Source organism: Perognathus longimembris, chromosome 28 (genome assembly GCF_023159225.1).
Source record: "Perognathus longimembris pacificus isolate PPM17 chromosome 28, ASM2315922v1, whole genome shotgun sequence".
Lineage (NCBI taxonomy): Eukaryota > Metazoa > Chordata > Mammalia > Rodentia > Heteromyidae > Perognathus > Perognathus longimembris.
Window position 1 is genome coordinate 41,696,258 of NC_063188.1, and position 20,037 is coordinate 41,716,294.

At 36.3% G+C, this 20,037-nt stretch overlaps 1 pseudogene; it reads right to left on the minus strand.

The window, feature by feature from the left end:
• Window positions 1–18,515: 18,515 nt before the first annotated feature.
• Window positions 18,516–19,704, minus strand: LOC125343527 (annotated as a pseudogene).
• Between the last annotated feature and the right edge of the window lie 333 nt (window positions 19,705–20,037).

Genomic DNA, 20,037 nt, shown 5'->3' on the forward strand with positions numbered 1-20,037 from the left:
CATCTGTGAGCACCGTTTAAGATCCAAAGCAGACCTTTCCAAGCACTGTTGTGTAAATCTTAGAAGTTCAGAATTATATACAGATACCTTGTATATCTGTATATAAAATTAGATTTGGTGATCCTAAAGAATACAATTTTGATATAACAACCAATCCTGAGCCCTGTATTAAGTAGTTACTTATTTACTGTTACAACCCTATGAGCAATTGTTATTCTTATATTAAGTTCTTTTTGGACTGGCTAGTTTTCTCTTTGAACCTCTTTGATTCACTCAAATTGAGCAGGGATAACCTCTATCCAATAACCAGGGGACAATGGAATCTGGAGGCCCTGGAAGTAAACCAGGAGGGTAAGTTAGAGGTAGTAAAGAAAATAGAGTAAAATGTATGGGGGGGGGTGATGATTTTGGTTTAGTTTTAGTGAAGTAGATATGTGGAGAAGAGTAGAGTAAGTAGAAAGAACAAGGTTAAAATGATATGCAATGGAGAGGTAGCAGAAAAGAGTTTAGGTGTTATACATTGGAAAGTAATTTTAAAAAAAGTGAATGTGAAGAGAGAAACAAAGAAAAATACTGGAAGACAAATGCACAAAACAGAGAAAAATTATTTATAAATATAGAAAAACAAACAACCCTCCCAAAAAACCTGATAAAGCAAACAAATAAAAATTGAAAACAAAAAACCAACAACATCTCAGAAATGAAAAAAAGAAGTTTAAAAATGTTTTAAAAATTTCAGTCTTCTTTGTTTGGATGGGCTTTCTACAGTCTCTGGTTTCCTTGTGACAGTCTGCAGTCTATTTTGCTGCTTGGATGGTTTGACTTGCTTTCAGTTTGCAGGGGGTGGATCTGCTTTGACTCTCCTTCCCTGTTAATGAAATCCTGAGGCACTGTGGTATGCCAGCTTGCAGGTAGGACTTGGGTGTCCTCTGTAGATGGGGGATGTGAACAGTCTTGGGAACTGTGGCTCCTCCCGCCTGCTGTGGGGCTGCTGCCTTTAAAGCCTGGATTTGAATAGGCTGTGAACTCAGCAGGGCAAGGTGCCTCTGGCATGGTTTACCTTGCTGAGAGTCGCTGGGGGCAGTACCTGGGGGAGGTTCCTCCCTCCTGTGTGGGGTGGCCTCCTGGGCAGAGCTGGCTATGGAATTCAGCTCAGTTTTAGGGTTTCTCTGTGATGGGACCATTTATCTGTCTCGGGAACTGTTTGTTCTCCAGTCTGGATGTTCAGTGCCACCTGTAGCTGCTTGTTGCTTTCAGTTTTAATTTGGAAATTCCGGCGGGCAGGGCGGGGCACCTCTGGCTGAGTTCACCTGATTGTGTGAGCCATGGCCCCGGAAATGCCTCCTGCCTGGGCAAGGGTTGTTCTCCTGGTCAGGGCTGGCTCTTACTGGTCGGTTCCTCTTGCCCTTTTCAAAGATGGCCCCTTTGTCCTTGCTTTCCCTGGGCCTGCTTTAGTTCCAGTCTGGTCTGACCCTATGCCAGTGTCAAAGATGCTGCTTTGCTCTGGCGGTGGAGGAAGGGCTACCTTCCAGAAGCTGCTCTGTGGGCACGAATGAGAATGTCTTTTGTGGGGTGCTCAAGCTTTCTCTGTGATTTCAGCCCATCCGTGCTTAGCCTGTGATCCGTGTCTGTCTGCCACTGTCTGGAGGATTTCTTCCTGGTCACCGTTGTGTGTTTTAGGTGCGTGGAATGTGGAGCGCTGTGCCTGTGCCAGCACTGGCGTGGCGGCAGGACACCGCCCGGAGCTCAAATCTGTGTTTCAGGCCAGCAAAGTCAATTTTTCTTTCCTGGCCAGAATCCTGCTACTGTTATAACTTATTTGGGCTGTCTTTCTAGGAGTAAAAGTTTCTCTGGAGTGGTAAAACTGAGATGTCAAAGGGAGCTTTGTTATGGCTCTACTGCTCCTCTGCAGTCTTCCCAGATCCTCAGTACATTTCTTTTAAACACCCATACTCCCTCCCTCATTATCTCCCACTTACTCATCCGGACTGTCCTTCCCCCAAGTTGTAAAGTTCATTTCCAATATAGTGTCTAGTGAGTATCACTGTTATATTCATCCTTCGTAGAAATACAAGTAAAGGGATGGTAGTCTGTAGGCCATGAACAGTATCTTGGCCTAGATAACTGACACCAGATGCAAAAGGGACATTGTTTCAGAACACCTTCCAACTTCTAGCTGCTTGTTTTTTATTAACCTACTTTCTTTATTGTCAAAGTGTGGTACAGAGGGGTTACAGATTCATATGTAAGACAGTGAGTGCATTTCTTGTTCAACTTGTTACCTCCTCCCTCATTTGTCTCCCCCTCCCCCCTTTTCTTTCCCTCTCCCCCCTAGAGTTGTGCAGTTGGTTTACACCAAATGGTTTTGTAAGTATTACTTATGGAATGGTTTGTCTTTTTGTCCTTTGTCTCTCGATTTTGATATTCCCTTTCCTTTTCCCAGTTCTAATACCTGTATACACACTATTTAGGGTACTCAGAGGAGATACAGTGGTAGCAGAGGTACAACCACAGGAAGGGAATACAAGAGAAACAAAACTAAACAATCAAGTAAACAACAAACAAGAAAAAAATGTAAGGTTTCACATGGCATGTTGAAAATAATTATAACAGTAGTGTAACTCTTGTTTCCATGACATGGAGTTCATTTCACTTGGCATCAGCTTATGTAATCATATGGGTGTAGCTATCGCTGTATTTTGATCGTCTACCATGACTAGCTTAATCATATACTAGCTATTTCCTATGAGGGACACTATATGGTTTGTTTCTTTGGGTCTGGGTCATTTCACTTAGTATGATTTTTTCCAAGTCCTTCCATTTCCTTACAAATGGGGCCATATCATTCCTTCTGATGGAGGCATAGAATTCCATTGTGGATATGTACCACATTTTCCTGATCCACTCATCTACTAAGGAGCATCTAGGTTGGTTCCATATTTTACCAATGAGAAGTTGTGCTGCGATGAACATAGTTGTACTGGTGGCAGAACCAACATCCCTCTCAACAAATGGCCTAAAGATCTAAATAGAGACTTCCCTAAAGAGGAAATGAGAATGGCCAAGAGTCACATGAAAAAGTGCTCTACATCACTGGCCATAAAAGAAATGCAAATCAAAACAACATTGAGATTCTACTTCACCCCAATAAGAATGTCCATTATCAGGAAATCCAATAAAAACCAATGCTGGAGAGGATGTGGCCAAAAGGGAACCCTACTACATTGTTGGTGGGAATGCAAACTTGTTCTACCCCCTTGGAAAGCAGTGTGAAGGCTCCTAAGAAGACAAAACATAGAGCTCCCCTACTACCCAACTTCTACGTTTGATAAACTTCCTGTGACAATGTGGAGAGAATTTACAGACAGAATCTGGATAGGACTTGATAACTAATCAGAAATATTGTGGGACCTGGCCCATAAGTTGTTAATTCTCAAAACAATTAGTTATTATAATATTGGCATAACCCAGAATCTATGAACCCCTAGACTCAATGCCTAAATACAGCCACCTGGAGAACAGAAACATGGACAATAGAGCAAGAGAATGTAAAATAGATAGGTGATAATGTTAACAGCTTTTGAGCAAGATACTTATCTTCCAAATAAAGTTTTTCACTCAAATCCTCCACTGTCCTGGACTTCATTTTTCATGTTCCTGAAACAAGACTGGCAGCAGCTGTAGTTGGAGCGGCACCACCAGCTTGTATTACCTGCTGGGGAACTGTAACACCAAGTAGGCATTGCCTGCTTATAGGGGTGTAACCATAGTAGTTTTATTGGGCTGCACAACTAGAATACTGTGATCTCAGAAGGGCTGTGTAGGCTTTGCACATTGAGAGCAGCAGCATAAAATTCCATATTGGTACCACCAAAGGAAAATATATCTCTTCTAATAGTTACATAACGGGTCTTGTGTATGTTTCTGTGTGATGAATTATGTTGTTCAAATCTTCTAAAACTATTAAATTGACTCCTTAACATATCAGTCATTAATTAGTTATTAAATCATCTTCTTAAACATCAATTATCTTAACATAAATGGTGAAAAGTCTATTGAAATGTTTCACTACAATGATGGATGTCTATATTTCTCCTTTAAATCCTGTTCATTTTGCTTTATACCTTTAAACTGTCATCAGTTACATGTAAATTATCCTACTATCCTTTAGAGACCACATTTTGTCTGTTAATACATTCTATGTCCCAGTCTGTCATTTTGCTCATTAATTGGAGATGGAGTCCTATAGAAATCTTTGGACAGGCTAGCTTTGAACTATTGAACTGTGATTCTCCAGATTTCAGCCTCCTCAGTAGCTAGGATTACAGGTTGTGATTCATTGACACCTGGCTTGTCTGTTCTTAATATATAGTCATATAAGATTTATTTAATGTTTGTCAGTATGTTTAACTTCCTGATATGTATTCTCAGGCCATTTAATCTTTCTATGATTTATGTATTAAGTTCTTTCTTACACATAGTGTTTAGATTTCTAAATATTTTTATTATCTTTAAGTAGTTGTACATAGAAGTTACTATCTGACAAAGCAGTTTTATGAGGACAATGCATCTCGATTGCTGTCACTCCTTTCAATATTCTCACCCATACTCCCTCTACCTATCCCTACATCATTTTTCTTAATTTTGTAGGATATACTTTGAATTTTGACAGTATTTCCCCCCTCCCCTTCTTCTCTTCATTCATCTACCCTTCTTCTCTTGACCCCAACTTACCCCATTGCAAGTACTTCTGTATTGAAGTTGATCTTGTTGAACTAAGATTTTGCCTTCCTAAGGAATTATACTGTTTCAGTTCTCCTTTGCATCTACTGTAGTTCAGTTAATGCAGTTATATACACCTTCATACCACCCAAGGTTTTACTTATATAGAAATAACCTACTCTAAATGACACATGAGAAAAAATATAACCTTTGTCTCTCTGTGCCTCACTAACTTTACATAACGTAATTTTTTCCAGGTTCTTCCATTTATTTCTTTGCAAATGACATAATATCATTCTTTCTATATATGTCGATATACCAAAATTTCTTGATTCATTTGTCCATGGAGGTGCATTTGCGCTGATTCTATACCTTGGCAGTGGGGAATAGTGTTGTTACGAACATGATTGTCCTGGTGGCTTTACTGTATACTAATTTGTAAGCCTTTGGATAAATGCCCAAGAGTGGGCAGTTTTTTGAGGAACTGTCACACATCTTCCTAGAGTAGTTGAACAAGTTTCCATTTTAAAGTCTAAACTTGCAATCTAAATCTCTTGATGCAGAGTTCTTACAACTATGTTATCCTCAGTTGTGTTTATTCCATTGTGCTATCTGATGAGCATTGCCCCTGGCCTTATTTTTGTGAAAATATGCCTCCTCAAAAGCAAACAGTACCCCCCAAACAAAGTAAAAATTAACAATACTCATTTAAGTGATAAAATGAAAAATTTATCTATTTGAATGAGCAGCATGACAGCCTGTCTTAGTAGGAAATGAGCAGCATTGTGGGAAAAATGAATCAAGCATCCGTAGTACAATACAGAAATAAATGCATCCTGAGATCTTGATTTTTTTTCTGAATGGTTATCTCTTGGAACCATATATCTATAGATATCAAGTACTTCCTGCAATACAGTAATTAAGGCTATATTAAATAAGCATAGACATCAGACATGTGGGCCAATGGATGAGAATACAAATTACAGTAAGTGATACACATGTATACAGTCACCTGATCTTTAACAACTGTACCAAGGATACACAATAGGAGGACCATCTCTTCAAAATTGGTATTGAAAATACTGGAGAGTTAAATGTAAAATAGTGACATGAAACTTTGTTGTAAAAAATAAATATAAATAATTTAAAACCTAAATACTTAAAAGTAAGAACAGAAACTGTAAAACTACTTGAAGTAAACAGATGGCAAAATTCATGCCCTGCAGTTATTTTTTTGTATGTCTCCAAAAGCATATGCAACAAAAGCAGAATAGATCAGTAAGACTTTATCAAATCATAAGGAAACAATAGCAATGAAAAGGGCTGTTATAGAATAAAGGACATAATGAGCAGAGTAAAAAGTTAATCTATGGTATGAAAGAAAAAATTTTCCAGCCGTGTGTCAGAATGAGAATTTCACTTCCAAAATATCCAAGGAACCCATGGAACTCAATAATGAAAACCTAATACCCTAAGAGACTTGAGTAGGCATATTTCCAAGGTGAAAAAAAATAATAACCAGATGTATGAAACGACGTTTTTAATCAGTATTCCCCCCCAAATACAAACCAAGACCATAGTAATATATTGCCTCACTCCTGCTATGATGGCTACGAAAGAACAAACAAAACAGAACACATGTTGATAAGGATAAGAAGATGTTGGAACCCTAGAAAATTGCTTGTAGTAAAGCAAAATGTAGAAGCCACTATGGAAACTTAAAGTGTAATCCAGAAATCATCCTTCTAGGTAATTTTATAATAATTGAAATCCAGATCTCAGAAAAATTCATACTCCAATGTTCATTACATCATTATTTACCATAGACAAGATGCAGAAACAGCATAAATGGCCATCAATGGATGGATAAGAAAATTGTGGTATGTAAGAATGGATAAAAGATTTTAAAATAGCCTACAAGATGGGAGAAGATTTTTTGTCAATGGTACATATGAGAACATTCTAATAATCAGAATATACAAGAAATTAAAAGATGAAACCCCCAGAGTATCAATAACACACTCAAGAAATGAGCCAGGGAGCTAAATAAACACTTATCAAAAGTTCAAATGTCTAATAAATACATGAAAAAATGTTCAGTATCTGTGGTTGTAAAGGAAATGTAATCAAGACATTGAGTTTCCATACCCCTCTAGTCAGAATAACCATCATCAAGAATATGAGTAAAGCCAGCTGTTGGTAGTTCATACTTGTAATCCTAGCTACTCAAGATGCTGAGATTTGAAGATCGTGGTAGACAGATGGACACTTATCTCCATGATGCTCTTATCTCCAATTAACTACCCCAAAACAAGAATTTGAGCTTTGATTCAAATGGTAGAGTACTAGCCCTTAGCAAGGAACCTCAGGGATGTTGCCCAGGCTCAAGACTTTGTGTGCATGTGCATACACACACACACACACACACACACACACACACACACACGAATATAAACAAAAACATATTCTAGTGAGGAATGTAAATTAGAGCAACCACTATGAAAAACTTCAAAAAATTTAAATAGAATTATTCTATAATCCAGTGATAATACTCCTGAGTCTTTACCTGAAAGGATACCATACCATACCATAAAGGCATCTGAACACCATGTTCATTGGAGTACTATTCCAAGATATAGAAACATCCAAGATTCTTAAAAAATGGATGAACATATTTTATATGATATATATTATATATAATAATATATTATATATACACAATTAAATATTATATAGCCATTAGGAAGAATGAAATTGTTATTTACAAGGAAATTAATGGGCCTGGAAAAAAATCATACTGAGACGACTAAGTTAGGCCCAGAAAGACAACAAGTACAATAAGTATTGAAGAAATAGCATGAGAATTACTTGTCATTTCAGCTGACCTGCTGAGGCAATTACCTTGTGATATTCTCTCAAGTATTTAGACCTTCTTAACTTTTACTTTTAATCACTTACATTGGCCTTTAGTGTTTGCTCATTTGCCACAGATTAATTTCAGCAATAAATAAGAAAAGTATATTTTGAATACTTATTTGCTTTTTGACATAAGTCTGAGAAAAATAACACTAGATTCTTTCAGAAGCCAAAATATCTCTATTAAGCTAAATTCATTCATTTTACAAAATGTTTAAATCGACTAATTTCTATTATTATTAAACCTTAGTTTAATTGCTACTCTTACTTTTTGGAAATATAAGATTCGATTTTATCATTATTACAATGTATTCTGAAAGGAAAAAAGTGTTTATAAAAATGCAATCCTGGACGGTGAATTTTTTGTTTTGTTTTAGCAATGTATCTTCTTTTTAGAGTGAAAACTTAAGAATTCAAGGTTCATCTGCCAGTTTAGTAACAGTATGTGTAGAAATAATTAACTATATTGAAATACTAGCTATAATGAATGGAATTTTAATGCTAAAGGTCCCACAGCTTAAGAAATATTTCATAAATATTTTTGTTATTAGCAGAGAAGAATAATTTGATATTGCTAATTTTTTAAGGATTTATTAATGTCAAGAGACATTTTTCACTTTTGTCAAGAGACAAAGTATACTCAAGTAAAGCTTCACATTTCAATTTGATACTTAGAACTCATGAGCAAGTGAAAAGCAAGGAGAGACCAGCAAAACAAATTTGGAAAAGTGGAGTAAATATTTTAAATGATAGTTTAAATTGTTTTTAGGTCATCAGTGTCTTCCTATAAGTATATGTTACCAAATGGCCCATTATGCCCTGAAAATGAAATGCAAGTATATTACATCACTTTTCCAAACCCCAAAGAAAATATGAGACAAAATAGGTCATGTTGACTGAGAATTTATGATTCATTAAGTCTGTCATTTAGTTGAAAGATGACTTCCGAATATAGGTACCTTATGACTCTGGGATCTGCATGATAAAAGGGACATCTCGATTGGGTTTAGTTTGCCTTGTTAGAAAGTTTTTGTTTCTCATATTTTGTTTTGTTTTGTTTTGCCAGTCCTGAAGCTTGGGACTCAGGGTCTGAGCACTGTCACTGTCTTCTTTTTGCTCACGGCTAGCACTCTACCACTTGAGCCACAGCGCCACTTCTGGGTTTACTGTTTATGTGGTGCTGCGCAATCAATCCCAGGGCTTCATACATGCTAGGCAAGCACTCTACCACTAAGCCACATTCCCAGCCTTTTTTCTAATACTTAAATTCCAATAAGTATTCACACAAAAGTTGCAGATTTGAAGAAATGTTATATTTATATATATATATATGTGATATATATATATATAAATGTATGTGTGTATATATATATAAACACATTTTTACCTTGCACTTCTGAAAATGCATTAAATACAGAAACAACTTTAAACAGGATGAGATTGTTTTAGATTGTATATATTTACTCTATTCGATAGCTCATTGAGAAATTTTAAGTGTTCGACATTGCTAACGCAATACTGTTTTGTTTCTTAAATAATTTTATAATTGATAGAAAAGGAAAATCTATATTCATTGAGAAAATGAGAATTTTTCTGTTTTATTTTGTAAGTTGTACAGAGGAGTTGATATTCAACAGAATAGTTTATGAATACTTTGTATCCTAGTCAATGTTACTCATTTGTACAGTTTCATAACTATTGGCCTTACTAATAGTCTGGAATTTTTTGATATATCTAGGTAGAAAATATTAAAACTAAAATTTTGGTTTTATTCTTTGTATTTTCTCCTATTTATTGCATATGGCAAGCACCAATAAAAATTTGTTGAATTAACAAGACATTTTTTTTGAAGTAATTAATTGGTAAGACGAGGCCTTACCCACTTTGGGGCATCTACCCAAAAGATTACATGCAAGACCAACCACACTAAAGCCACCAGCACAGCTATGTTCATCGCAGCCCAATTTGCCATCCATAAAATATGGAATCAACCCAGATGCCCCTCAGTAGATGAAAGAATCAAGGAATTGTGGTACTATGCCTCTGTCAGAAAGAGTGATATTTGCCTTATTCATAAGGAAATGGAAGGATTTGGAATAAAATCATACTAAGCAAAGTGAGCCAGACCAAAGGAAACTTAGACTCTGTAGTTTCCCTCATTGGAAATAATTAATACACATCTAGGATAATCCTGGCAGAAGATCAAAATAGCTCAATAGCTGTGTACACATGAACACATAAGATGATGCTAAGTGAAATGAACTCCAACTTATGGAAATAAGTGGTTGATCTTTGTTGTTAATTTCAATGTACCATATGAAATTATGCCATTTTCTTTTGTCTTTCTTTCCCATGGTTTTTCCCTTGATGTAACTTGTAACTGAGTTTGCTACCCTCAGTATTGTATGTATATACGTTTATTCAGCTATGCACAAATGTAAGCTACTGATCCAAAGAAGTGGGAAAGTTCTGTTCTGTGAGCTGCAAAAATCCCTTTATAAGCCTGCGGTGGGAAGAAACAAAGATTTATTGATAGTGAATTAGTAAGAAGTAGTAATCTTTTAGACTTGATTTGAGACTGAAGAACCATGGTTTGGGCTGCTGTTTTGTTTCTGTGCTTATGTGTATATGTTTGTGTACGTGTAAAAGTGATTAGGAATAGCATCCAAGCTCTGAGTTCAAGCCCCATGATTGACCAAAAAAAGAGAAATGGTCAAATGAACCATTTTTGAACATTGTGATAAAAGCAGAAGTTTCAGATAAGCCTTCTGTGAAAGACTTTTAAAAGGATATTAGTTCTGCTTCCTTATCGTTTTTTCCAAAACAAACTATGATAAGGTCTCAAGCATTAGTTCTAGATTACAGACCGATTTCACTACCTACATCTCACATTCCTTCTCTCTATCATAGAAGTCACCTAACTACCTTTTTGCATTCTCTTGTCCTGCCTCAGGCTTGTGTCATGTAGGAGGAAACTTTGATTTTGAAATAAACAATATAGCTTATTAGTTACTACCATGTTCTTTGGGGTCTTAACAGGTTTTTATCCTAGCCTTTTCATCAGCAAATTACTTAATCTTTCAGTTTTATCATCTACAAAGTGAGGGGGGGAAAAACTCTAATCATCTTACAGAGTAGCTAAAGATTGAACAAATTAATATACATTGGAATCTACATGTTAAATATTACATCAGTGATTATTAAATCATGCATTTCCTCCCAATTCAAGCCATTATCTATTGAAGCAATGAAAGAGAAAGCAAAAGATAAATACTATTGTGATTATCACAGTTTCTATGACTTCCTGACCCAGAGATTTTTTTTTTCCTTTCTGCTGTATTTGTTTGAACACATACACAAACATATCCACTTCCTGCCTAGGTGAGATTACAGTTTTGTACAACCATGCACAGTCATAAAAAATCAAATTGAAGACTATATTGGTTTCTTTTTCTGGACTTACATAGCAAATGACAATTGAATTTGTGTACAGTAGAAATGTTTTCACACACACAAAAAAATAGTGACTGGTTGGGGCAATGGTTTTATTACTTTATTATACACAACAACTTATTTGATTATGTTACAGGACAACCAGTTAAAAGAAATTGAGTATCGTTCATTTTACAGTCACCTTCATAACTAAATTGAATTATTAGATAAATCATTCTGTGATTAACAAGCTTCAGATCCTCAGTTTGTAATCATAACTAGTCAGATTATAAAGGTAAGCTGGTGTCATCATTGTCTTCCTGTCAAGGTTAGTAAACACTGTACTGAGGAAAACTGCAAATAATGGCTGCTTCCCTCATAATTTTAATTCAGTAATCTCTTGCTGTGTTGCATTTGTAAATTTCAGTTGAAAGTAAGAAGCTGAAATAGAATAAGTAATGGGCGGGGAGGAAAAATAAAACTGATGGAAATATTTGTAGGCTGGAAAAGGTTAAGAAATGATCCTAATATCCCTAATTATATTTATCCCATATATTCACCTAAGAAATTTAGGCAATGTACTTTGTAACTGATTCTTACATTTTCAATAATAATATGTGACTATTTCCTCCTGCAACACAAGTAACAAGCAAAAATGTCTTGGAAGGTACATTTACAATTTGCTAATAGATACATTACAGAAAATCTTTCAAACAGCTTAATTCCACCTACAGAGAAAAATATACATGTCAAGCCAACTTATATCAATCTTCCTTCATACTATCTATTAATTTGTACATCTACAAATCACTTTGCTCATTGGAAAGGGAGTCTATCCCTTTCCGTAGTTAATTATTCCAAATGAATGATCAGCACAAGGTTCTGCACTTATATCCATTACTGCGGGAAGCCGGCAACAACGCCATTACAAGATGGCGCCTACTTCCTTGCAGCCTTAGTGGTAAACAACTCCATAAACGGCAAAGCCTAACGGACTTACCTGCCTAAACCCCGCGCATGCGCAAGTGAGTTCTAGTCCCAGCCAATCCCGTGGTGGTTGCTAGTAGCAACCGGTCACAGACCAATCAGGGAACGACCCATGCTCACCCAACTGTATATAAGCAGGCGTTTTTGGCTTTTTGGTGCCCCTTGCTTCAGCTCTCCCTCAACCAAGCAGCTCTTCAATAAAGTGCGATTGAGAAGGATCCTCGTGTGGTGGTCATCTTTCCTCGCTGGACGGGGTTGCCGTCCGCCGCACATTACGATAGAGAATTGTCTACCTTCTTGCACATAGGGTAGTAGTGAAGAAAGTCTAAAGTCATTGAAAAGCAGAAACGAGCCCAAATTCAGGTACATATCTTTTTAAGTAGTCCAGATTTCTGTAGCAGCTTTAAGATACAAGATATTGTATGACAAATGTTGATGGTATCTTTCTCAATGTAGAAGAATAAGTGATGCATAGGGAATTCTGCTTTGTGTGGAGAGTAGAAATCCCTTGCATTTATCTTTGCTGTCTATTGATTCTTGATGTTTATTAATATGTTCATGGAGCTTGAGCTAAAACTTGAAGAGGTTAGCCTGTGGCAGTAAGCTACTCTCTCTAAGGCTTTGGCTTTGATCTGGGCAGGCAAAGCTTCCCTGTCACAGAATGTTCAGGTACATTTAAACAGGTTGTACAGCATGCTCCCTTAGTGAGAAGAGAACTCGTAAATGTTATTCAGGGCTTTTGTGGAAAAATAAAGAACTTGTCTTTAGTTCAGGTTTGACTGACAGAATAGGAATAGGGGTAATAACAGCAGGACTCAGTAAATCACCACAAACAAGAAAAATGTCTGCAAGTGTGGCCCACATTCATAACCATCTCAATACCGTTTAGTGTTGGTGCTTTTGCATTTTTTCCTATGAGATATAGAATCACCTTCTTGAATTCTAGATTAAAGTTATGCCTGTTGAATTTAAATTTACTTGTAAAGAAAATATTTACACAAATACATGCACAAATAAAATCTTCCTAAATGGCAATGTGACTAATTTTTCCATGAGTTCTGGTACTCTATCAAGTGTTTAAAAACGTTTCTTCATTTTGTTAATTTGTTTGTGATTTAACAATACATTTCTAATGGACAGGTGACACTGCAAGCAGAGCCAGTAAGATGGTGCTGATTATTAAATGGATTTAATGATTTCCATTGCACTTGCATTGAAAGTTTCCTTTAACCCTATTGAGTTGTCAATGTAAAACTAATCAAAATAGTAAAGTTTACATTACATGTATTTTGCATAATTAAAAGTTAAAAAATTAAGAAAGTTTATTCAGAAATATTAAATATTAATATACAGTCCTGTTCAGTGTGGGAAAAAGCAGTATGATCCCTCCTGTATCATAAAAATTTTTAAAATTGTTTTGTTTTTGTTGCCAGTTCTGGGGCATGGACTTAGGACCTGAGCACTGTCCCTGGCTTCTTCTTCTTTTTTTTTTTTTTTTTTGCTCAAGGCTAGTACTCTACCTCTTGAACCACAGATCGACTTCCAGCTTTTTCTATATATGTGGTGCTGAGGAATCGAACCCAGGGCTTCATGTATACGAGGTGAGCACTTTACCACTAGGCCATAGTCCCAGCCCCTGTATCATACAGTTTTATGTTCAGTCCTAGGTCTTTTACAATATTCTTACTCTTTTTTTTTTCACCAGTCCTGGGCCTGGGCTCTGTACCTGAGCCTCTCTGTGCTCAAGACTAGCACTCTACCACTTCAGCCACAGCACCACTTTCCGCCTTTTCTGACTAGTTTATTGGAGATAAGAGTCTCACAAACTTCCTGCCTGGGTTGACTTTGAATTGTGATTCTCAGACCTCAGCTTCCTGAGTAGCAAGGATTACAGGTGTGACCCATCAGTTCATAGTTAATATCGTTATTCTTGAAAATGGACTTTCATACTACTGGTACCTACATATTACATATTTTACTACATGACTGAATTCTTGTTTTCTGACACTTGTTTTCTCAGTTAATTCTATTGTGTTTGCCACTTACACTGGTATGTCATCTTCAATGAATAGTGTTTTTTTATTGTAAATTTTGTATTTGCTCATTATCTTGTCCAGTTTCATGACTTAATTTTTGTGTAGCAAAATAACAGAGGAGTACTCCTCCGAGAGCGAAAGTGAGAGTGAGGATGAGGAGGAGCTGCAGATCATTCTGGAAAACTTGCAGAGACAGAATGAAGAGCTGGAAATAAGGCCATCATTGAGTGCAGCTGCGGCTGCTACAGAGGCAGTGAGCCAAGCCTGAGCCAGCGCTGGAGGAGGAGGAGCCAAGCCTCGAGGGGGTCCCAGAGATGAAAGCAGCTAAGGAGCAGCCAAAGCCCTTGCCCAGCAACGACCGGAAGGAGACTCCCATCTGAGCAGCCCGTGGGCAGCCCAAGCCCGCACACTGCAAGGCCCATGCATTTTACTGTAATCCCGAGAGCCGCAAGGCTCTGCTGCTGTACATTCTCTAAAGGTTCCAGAGACTGTCTCCACACGAGTTCTCCTCATCAGGCTCAGGTTCTCGAGATTCTGTGGGTTTATTTTCCACATAGTGTCAGCTTATTTGACAGTTGATTTTCCTGGATCAAATAACATTTAACCCTTGAGTGACTTCTTTTAAACCAAAAATCTGTCTTCGCTTTTTCTTTTCAATCACAGCAGAATCAGGATTTCTTTCTCAAGGGTGGGAGGCAACCAAACCAGGTCACTGCTGCTGCGCCTGCCTGTGGTTCCCATTGCTGCACCGCCCAGCAGGACCTCATGAGCTCCTGCCTCCCGCAGGAGCTCGGGCTGCTCTCGCTTGTGCCTTTTACACCACCGGGGTGCACATTGTTCAGTGAGGAGCTGCCTCCTATTTTCTGACCGCCCTCAATGGCTCTCGCTGGGTATCCCTTCCCCGTCCTGTCACTCTTTTACAGTTCTGAACCTGGCTGTAGTAGCCTGACTCACCAGAATGGCCTGGTTTGGTTGCACAGAGGCAGGCCCTGTTTGTCACCGCCAGGAATCAGTCTGACAGTACTGGGGTGGGCCGAAGGAAGGTCTTCACCTGCCCCAAAGCATCCACAGATGACTTCAGTTGCTTGCTTGGGCAAGAATGTACTTATCTCTCTGCCTGAATAAGCCATATGTCTGTTGTTAGACAAGTTTTAAACTACTCATATCTCAGTGAACCTTGATTGAGAATAGGAAAAATGGTTTCTTGTAATTGTATCTGCGATTCATCCTGCCTTTCTGGTCCATCTGATCAAGACGGCTGCTCCAAGGCTTCTGAAAGGCCAAGCTCTTAGGCAGCTTGATGTGGAAGCCCTTTCAGGTGAGTGGCAGCCTGTGTCTCTGAAAACAATACCCCTTGGCCCCCTAGACAACGGTGACAAAGCCAAGTACCACCCAAGGGCTCTGTTCTCCTCCTAGTTAGTATTTATTTTCAGCACCTGTTTGATGCAATGTTTTTTATCCTCTACCTATTGCACTGTTGTGACTTGTTGGCCATTATGTCATTTTTGTACGAAAAAAAAGCTTTGTTATAGAAATCAGCATACTATTTTTTTAAATCTGGAGAGAGAATATGGTGACTGAAAATATGGTCAGGTGTCAAATATAAATGTATAAACGCCTTCTTGCTGTCCTGTCAGACATACTATATTCATTTTATATTTGCTGTAGATATTGACAGTTTTCTTTTTGTGTAAATTCTTAATTTCTATCAAGGTGTCATGGATTTTGAAAATTACTATTACAAATGTCTCAACATTGGTTAACTAATAATTTTTGCCAAGACTATTATTGATCAAGGAAATAAATTCAACAGCCATTTTGGGGGAAAAATTTAAATAACAGTAGAATTTGTTGGTGTTCCAAGTATCCGCTGATTTTAAAGGTAACAATGATTGTTTCCTTATGACATTGAATTTGGGTCTGAAATTTGGGAGTTGTCATTGAATTTTGTCAAATGTCTTTTCAGCAACTTGTGGATATGATAATATAATATTCTCCTTAGATCAATTAATATGATTATTTACTTAAGTAAATTACCAAACAGTAAAAAATTCTTCATTTTTACAATAATTCTTACAGATTTGATACATGTTTCTTAAAATGTTCTGTGAGAGTCTCCTCACCAGTATTTTATGGGGGAAGCTATTCATAACTTTTTGTGTTGTTTAAGAAAATCTCCCTATGCAGTCCAGGCTATTCTTTAACTCAAAATTCTCCTGCCTCAGTTTCCCATTAACTAGAACTATAGGCATATGCAACTATGTCCAATGCTCAGTATTTTTTATTCTTAATATCTAAGTTTTTAAGGTAGATAATTCAGTGACTTTTTATTAAAATACCAAGGTTCTGTAACCATGAATGCTAATTCTAGAATATTTTCATCATTTCAAACTTCTATCCATAGACCTTGGTAAATACTAATCTCCTGTGTCCTCACATACCATTGCCTATTCTAGATAGTTCATATAAATTGCCCTATACAGTATATGCGTGGCCTCAGTGTCTGGCTTCCTTCATTTTGTATGTTTTCAGACTTACCTATATTTTAGTATGTGTCAATACTTCATTCTTTGTTTAATAATATTCCTCTGTATGGATATACCTCATTCATTTACTGATGAGCATTATGTTGTTTCCAGTTTTTGTTTATTACACAATATTCTTTATTTTTGTGTGGACAGATCTTTTCTAATTTCTTTAGCAAAAATTTAATCTTACAATTCTTCAATTATATGATAACATTTTGTTTGACATTTCTTCATAATTTCCAAACTTTTTCAGAATGACTGTATCATTTTGTAATCCTACTGGTTCCCTATAAAGGTTCCAGTTTTTCCCTGTCCTAGACAACATTTACACTTGCCTATCTTCAAATATAATTATCTGACTGAGTTTGTCATTTGCATAATAACACTTGGGTCTCAACATGTTTTCATATGTTTATTCATCATTTCCAGTATTTTTAAAAAAGTCACTCCAATTATTTACCCACTTTTAGTTCAAAGATTATTTGACCATTTTAAATGCTTAGTTCTTCAATTGTGATATATCCTCATCAAATATTTGATTTATAAATATTTTCTCACATTCTGTGCTTTTTTCTTTCACTTGTATGGCAGTCCCTTCAAGTACAAATATTTTTAACTTGATGAAGTCCAATTTATCTATTATTCCCTTTATTGTTTTTGAGATAGGTATCAACTAAGAATATCATCCCTAGTCCAAAGCCAGAAAGATTGCTATGTTTTCTTGTAAAATTTTATAGTTTTACCTCTTCCATTTAGGTCTTTGATCTATTTTGACTGAAGATTCCTTTGTCCCAATTATATTTTCTGAATAGTTTCAACATGACTGAATTGTTTCTTCACTCTTGTTGAAAACAGGCTAAATATAAACATATGAGTCTATTTATGAACTCATGCCCTGACTTGATTTAAGTTTATATCTATATATATGTTCAGACCACTAGATATTGATTACAGAAGCACTATAGTAACTTTGGTAGTCACAAAATATGGTCTATTTAACTTCTTATTTTGCAAGATTATTTAAACTATCTTGGTTCATTTCTATTTCCATGTAAATATTAAGTTGGCTTATCAGTTCTGCAGAAGAAATCCAGATGGAATTCTTTTCTTTATGCTGTAAGTCTATTTACCTTTGCAGATGGTAAACATAAATTTATTCATATTTTATTTTTTTCTTTCAACTTGTTTATTGTTTGTGTGTAGGACATATACATTCTCATACTGACATTTTTGCGACAAAAACGAGGCAATAGCAAGATGTGCTTCACATATAAACAATTATCTTGTAAGAATAGGAAGTATGGATCCTGGTACAACAAAAAGATTTTGAAGCAAAATAATGAATAAGCACTGTATTTAGAATATACCCAAATATGAGTGAAAGAAAGTATATCAGTAAGACTCACCTAAGTGAAGCCTAATTCCTTGATCATCCATTTGTGAAGTAACGAATATCAATAAACATAAAATCCAAATTGTACTTATTTTCATAATATCAATGCTAAACTCAAGTAGCAACTTCATTGACCTTAAATATTAATGTTTCAAAAGTAAAAAGGTAATCTTATTTATTCTTAACCCCATATGTAGCATCTGCAAAAAAAAAGTACATGGTGTAACAAAGGATAAAAAAACAAATAAGAGAATGCTCACATCAAAAAACACCTAGCTGAACCATGTTCTTTCTATTTACACAGTAAGCCTAGAAAACCACCAGCATAATGAAAGCTTGAATCTCATGTAACATAAGTGCTAAATGAACCACACATTTGTTAGAAAATTTGAAGCTCCTGTTCCTAACACAGTTTTAGTATAACAGGTCATTTAGAAAAAAAGCAATAAAAGTTACACCTGGTCTTTGCAATTAAAAAATTTTATAACATGAACAATGCTGTAAATATAATTTATGTAATCAAGATTTTTCTTAAACAAAGACAGGTCTTAGGTATATAATCTGTACAAACTTACAGTAGTGTATATATAATATTTCAAATTTTTTCTTCCTATTATAAAATGACAATGTTTCTGAGTGAAGATACACATTAAGACTTAAGATGTAAACACTTTGGAGAGCAAAAAATTTAAGGAAAAACTTGTTCATTTGAAAATGTATGTCATCGCATAATAGTCCCCTTAGACTTTCAAATTTACATGTAAGAATCCATTTACATCTTAAATTTCAAAGAAAGATACAAATTTTATATAAAAAGCAGCAAAATTTAAAACTCACCAATTTATTGAAAAAGCCATTACTTTTATTAGGAAGAAATAATGCTACTCAAGATATTGGCAACAGGTTTTAGTATAGACACATATTTCCCACGGTGTATCTCTCCCTTTAATTACATTCCTTCTGGAGGTGACACACTTCCTGTATGGGAGATGGAAGGATTTGATGGACTATGTAGGCTGGTCTCCTTGTACACAAACCAAGCATTTCCTCCCCAAAGGATCATATTCAGAAAGCCAAAGATTGCAGACACATTTAGGGATCCTTTAGAAGTCACAGAGCTGAAATAACACTTCACGTCTGACTTACTACAAGTACAGGTTCCTGAACAATACGGGGTCCAGTTGCAATTTTAATATCTGTAAGAGCTTTATCCCAGGCCAAAGAGCTTACCAACCATAAAAACGTGGCAATAAGAGTAACAACAAAGTCAATCATTGGGAGTTTACGACTATCCCGGTATATGTTCCTGTAACCAATATAAAGCAGAAGGGCAAGAATGTGGTACAAGAACACAAAGACCGCAAATGTAACATAAAATTGTGCAGAAGAAGAGTAATAGCCTATGAGGACATAACTTTTCCAATCTATATTACACACATTTACATTTGGATGTGATTGAAATGATGCCTGATTCAACCTGAATGGATAACCAAAAGCAGCTGTAATATTAGTAATATTTATTGTTAGAAATACTAGGACAAGTCACTAGGATTTCTGTTTTGCCCTTAAAACCTCCACAGGTAGAAAAGGCTAAGATGGAGGCAATCCACTGGAGGACCTTGATGAAGCCAAGCGGCTCCTTGGGTGGGTTGAGGTTGATCTGGAAGGCAGACATCCTCTGAGGGAAGGAGGGAAGAGTCAGGAATTGGGCGGAGGAGGAGGAGGACCTGCACGACCGAGCAACCCAGGGGCAAGGCAGGGCAGGTGGGGTGGGCGGGAGGGCTGGAGCTTATTCTTATTTTATAATGAAACAACTCAACAATATGTTCTTCCTCAGTAATTTCTTTTGGATTATCAACTATGCAGCTATTACGGAGCTCAGTTATTAAAATGTTCATCATAGCAAATGACTTTTTATTCCCATTTATTACAAATGAAGTAATCAGTACATATTACCATTCTTTCTGACATTCCTCTCAATTGGCATTAATTATGAGCTATCTACAATTTTTAAGGCATATGA